This window comes from Coregonus clupeaformis, chromosome 33 (genome assembly GCF_020615455.1).
Source record: "Coregonus clupeaformis isolate EN_2021a chromosome 33, ASM2061545v1, whole genome shotgun sequence".
NCBI classification, from domain to species: domain Eukaryota; kingdom Metazoa; phylum Chordata; class Actinopteri; order Salmoniformes; family Salmonidae; genus Coregonus; species Coregonus clupeaformis.
The window spans coordinates 20,691,414-20,696,960 of record NC_059224.1 but is presented as its reverse complement, the minus strand read 5'-3'; positions in this window follow the sequence as shown (position 1 = coordinate 20,696,960).

Here is a 5,547-nt window from a genome sequence, read left to right as displayed (position 1 = left end):
CCTGGAAACCATGTGTTTGATGTATTTGATACCATTCCACTTATTCTGCTCCAGTCATTAACACAAGCCTGTTCTCCCCAATTAAGGTGCCACCAACCTGTGTTGGGGACGTCCCCGGGACAAACCGGGAACTAGACAAAACCTCCAGGAGACCATGACACAACGTCCCAAGAACGACCCAAAAAATTTAATTGGGGACTTCCCGGGACAAACCGGGAACTAGACAAAACCTCCAGGGGACCATGACACAACATCCTGACAACTTTAGGCGACCGTTTCATGATGTTCCGGGTACATACTAACGACACATTTTTGTTCGCAGGGTTAATGTGAAAAGGAGGGGATGCAGGGCTCAACGGCACAGCTAGGAGCTCTTCTTTGAGTCATAAAAGTGCATTGAAATTGTTTAGGAACTGTGTACACTTTGGAGAGGTGTGTGGCCACTTGGAAACACCAGTTAGACCTCTCACTCCAACCCTTGTCATTTATTTGTCTTATGATGCACCTACCCCAAATTTTCCACGAATATTCTTATCATGTTACTGAATGTATCCAGAGTATTTGCAGATTTTGTTATCAACAAATGCGGCGACAAGTATAGCAAATGTAAAATGCACATAACATGTAATGTTTGGATTCAGTCTTGTGTCAGGTGAACTGTTCTGTCCTCACCTTTAGTCTAATAATTTCCCCATAGTCTCCAAGCTGTTCCCTTTTAATTGCTACCATGGTTATGCATATGCTTTCCATATTTCTTCTGTAAGAAACATTTCAATTTAGCCCTATCCATATAGGCCAATTCCCACGAGTGTAAGGGCTTAACAAACGTTAATCTGTAATAATAGGCCTTTAATCTAATACATTCATTGATACAATTTACTCTAAATTTGACTGCTAAGATATTTTATGTTAAAAGATTCTGCGACTCCGCAAATGGTAGTCCTTTTGAAGTTAATTTGGTTTTCCCCAGAACAGAAAAGGTTGGGAACTGCTGATATACAGTACATTACAGTACAGCAGGGTTCACAATTAAACTTTAAGATCAGACTAAGGTAGACTTACCAAGTTGGTAGAACTTTATTTTATGCTTGTAGACAAACTAGGTGCTAGTAATTACTATTATTTAAATTCAGAGGTGTTTGCAAGTACATAGTAAAATGGCAATTACACATAAATAACCTATGAATTACTTGGATGTTCAGTTGTGAGAGCTGTTAATTAACTATACAAATGAGAGCAGCTTTGGAAGCTAAATTATGAAACAAATATGTGAATGAGTTTTTGTCAAGCTTTGGAAATGTGCCTGTGAGTGTACAGTAATTTTGGGGCATTATAGAACCCTGGCTGTAGGGCAGGCTTTTTTCAACAGTTTAGCGTTAGTTGAGGCGTTATAATGTTCTTATTGAGAATGGTCTATTCAATTTCTCAATGGAAGATAAATAAGAAATAGATACATGAATGTCTTTTTGTTAAGGTTTTGAAAGCTGCTTATTTGATTTTATGGTATTTTTGGGTCATCGTTGGACCCTTTTAGGCTGCCTTATAAGTACATACATTGTGTTTTTGTAAATATTTGATTTGAACAGTTGTCAAAGATAGGAGTTTGAACATATATCGCCAGACAGAGACATTTATAATTTTATTTTTGTGGGGATATGGTTCTCGTTGGGCCCTAGAAATTGAGAACCTATCCCCACCCTCTCTATATGTTGTCTTGTCTGTCTTTCCCACTCACTAGTTTGTCCCATAGCAATAGAGAGTCCTTTAGAGGGGTTGGCAGAGTAGAGCAGGGCCAACGGGTGGGTCCCATATTGTGTGCAGCACCAGAGTGAGATTGTAGTGACTTTCACCACATTGTTTGCAGTGCCTTCCCTTAGAATAACTATATTGTTGCAGTACCATATCAGAATAATTCAGTGTCCAGTGGAGTGAGATTTGTAGTGCTTTTCACCATATTGTTGCCGTGCCATATCAGAATAATTCACAGTGTGCAGTGTGTTGCAGTGTGTCACTTTCGCATGCCCGATACTTGAGGGAGTAAGGGGAGGGTAACCTACCTGAGGGGAGGCTCTATGGTGTCTACCCAGTCTGGGAGATCGTACAGTCAGTTATGGGTGGTGGGGAAACAGGTTCCAATCCATGTTAACCCATGAAATGAAAATAAAACTTACCTTGAGCATACTTACCTGTCCTGGTCTTCTGTGTTGGGGTTGTGTGCTGGAAAACATTAAATCCTGTGTTGGGTGGAGTTAAAAGGGGTTCACACTAAACTGTGACACCTCTTAAAGTCGTGTAGCATCGGTAGGATTTCTCCAAGCACACGTCTCTTGAACAGGGGGCTATGGATCAGCTAGGGGATGGAGCACAGGGGGCAGAAAGCTCTAGTTCTTTAGTGGCAGGCCCACTACCTAAGTATACTCCTGTAGCAGTGCCTTGGTTCATGTGTTCACCCTAGGTTCCCAAATGTACTGCTGAGAGTAGAGTTAGCTTTGGGGAGTTGTGGGCACAAATGGAAGCCCTACAACTGGCAGAACAGCAGCAGATTGATTTAATCGTGGGGGCTCTAGATGGCTGTGCAAAGAGAGAAACCATGTTGTTTAGTCAAGCCCAGAGGAACTCACCTGCTTCTTTGTGGGCTGCATTACAGGACCGGTTTGGCAGCCTCACCCCTACACCCACTCTCCGGTCCCGCTTCTTTGACCAGAGGGGAGATGAACCTATGGGAGACTACCTCCTGTACACACGGGAGCTATTTAGCTGATGGCTCCAATCAGAACCGGACGGATCTGCCAACGATGAATCAACTCTTCGGAACCAATTCGTTAAAGTTCTAAAGGAGGGCCCTCTGAAACAGGAGCTCCAGATGTATGCGCAGCGACAGCAAGGGATGACATATGACCCCTCTGTGGAAAGATGAGACTCTCACATACACGGAAATGTTGGTTGTTTTGATCTAGGATGCCCACAGGCCTCACAAGACTCGTCTGAATATCCCCCGGTACCAGTTGAAAAAATGAATGGAAGTACAGAATATATTTATGAAGACTGTTTAGTGTAAAAAATAAGTGGTTAAATAAATGTAAAAAAAAAAAAATCCTGATCTTTCTTATATCGCTCAGATATAAGACAGACACTAAAGAACAAACTTCCTTTAGATTTTTGTTCCATGTTGTAAATCTGTTTTTCAATGCGTTTGTATGGGCTAATAACAGTAAGGCCAAATACATTTTTTCATCAAATATTTTTTAAAGTATTATTTGTAACTAGTAGCTTGCTAGCTCTGGTCCAGGGCGTAGCTAGTAGCTAGCTCTGGTCCACACTAGCTCTGGTCCAGGGCGTAGATAGTAGCTAGCTAGCTAGTTATGTAATTTCACCACCCGTGCTGTTGGTGGCGGTAACGCACCATCCTTTCTTGCACCATTCGTCATCCTGTCTCAGCTCGTATGTCTCACAGCATCTGTGAGCAGCTGGTAGAGCACGGCGCTTGTAACGCCAAGGTAGTGGGTTCGATCCCCGGGACCACCCATTCACCCAAAAAAAAAAAATGTATGCACGCATGACTGTAAGTCGCTTTGGATAAAAGCATCTGCTAAATGGCATATTATTATTATTATTATCTGCGGGAGCCAGACCCTGCTGGAAAGTTAAACTTTTTTAGTAGAATTTGGCAAAATGCCTTTTCTACTTTGCAAAGTCTTATTTCGAAAGCTAACCGATCGCATACACGACTAGCTCTCTTGTAGCATTTCATCTCGCATTCACTTGTTTTGTGCTGTATTGATAGATATTACTGCACTGTTGGAGCTAGGAACACAAGCATTTCGCTACACCCGCAATAACATCAGCTAAATACAATATGTGTATGCAACCAATACAATGTTATTTGATTTGATTAGCTCTTCCCCACTCTGTGGAATTAACAGCTTGCCTCTCTTGTTTAACTAACGCTGCAAAGCTACAGCTAACCAGCTAGCTCCCACTGAAAAGCCAGATAGCACACGTATAACCCGGCTAGTGAAGCTACTTTCTCCCTCTACAAGGAGAACCAGGCAAGGCCCCCGAACCCCCACATCCATGAGCATGTGGTTTCAGGAAAGGATTTACTCTCGAGTCCTGCGAGCATTGTAAGGTGCTGCCTAGGTCCGGCCTGAGAAGGAGACTGAGACGCTCAGCTCCCCATCAGGACCCATCCGCACCCAAGCCACCGTGCGAGGTCTTGCTCCTTTGGGTAACCCGGACGCCGAGAGGGACTTGAATGAGGGGAAGAGGCTCCCATCTAGTACTCCCCAAAGCAACCAGCTCATTCCGGCAGTCTCAGCTTGCGTTAGGGAGGCTAAACGCAACTGGGACAAGCCCTTCTTCAGCAGGATGCCCACTAAGGGCTCCTCTAGCCTGGATATGGAGGATCTAGGGTGACCAGGACAGTCCCGCATTTTATCAACAAATTAAAACGCAACTAATTTACAAAAAAAGTATTAATGTGAGCTACACTCAAAATGGAGCTCTAAGGACGTTCTTGGGATGTTGTGTCATGGTCCCCTGGAGGTTTTGTCTAGTTTCTAGTTTGTCCTAAGGATGTCCCTGAGGACGTTTTTAGAACGTTTTCAGGAAGTTTTGGGAAGTTGTGTCATGTTCTTTCAGTGTCAGCTGTAAGCGTCGGTGTTGTCACCAAAACGAAGACTGTTGCTGAAATAAAGACGTTCTGGGGAGTTGTTATTTTCCCCCTCTCTCACCTGTCTAGCTCGTCATTTAAATTCCATGCAGTCACTGTCACTTGTCCACTCAAGCTTCCATCTATCTACCTCATCTTCACTAGAGGCTGTACGCCTACTGATCTCGCTGCAGCCCCCCTCCATGTCGCTGATCACTACTTTGTTTCCATTTCTTTCCATACAGTGCCCTCCATTATTATTGGCACCCCTGTTTAAGATGTGGTCGAGGACTTCCAAAAATGCTCCTTTTTTTTAAACAACATAGAACCCAAATGCAAAAAAAGAGAAAAATCCAACCTTTTATTTAAGTACATTACTTTGGTGGTAAAAAAAAAAAATCACACATTTAGAAAAAAAAAACTTGAAATCATGTGTCCCAAAATTTTTTGGCACCCCTAACAATTCCGCTGAAAATTTTAATTGATTTTTTTTAAAATATATTTTTCTGTAGTTGCTAAAGTTGGTCAGGGTATCTAGGAACTTTTAATTAGTAATTCATGACTTCCTGTTTCCCTGGGGTATAAATATGACGTGACACAGAGGCCTAATTCTCTTACCCATTTGTCAACATGGCAAAGACAAGAGAACACACCATTCAAGTAAGGCAGATTTGTGTCGACCTTCATAAGTCAGGCAATGGCTACAAGAAAATAGCCACTCGCCTTAACTTGCCCGTATCTACAGTCAGAGGAATCATTAAGAAGTTTAAAACAACTGGAACAGTGACAAACAAGGCTGGAAGAGGTCCCAAGTTTATCTTGCCACAACGCACAGTGAGGAGGATGGTAAGAGAAGTAAAAAAAAGTCCTAAGCTCACTGTCACAGAATTGCATCA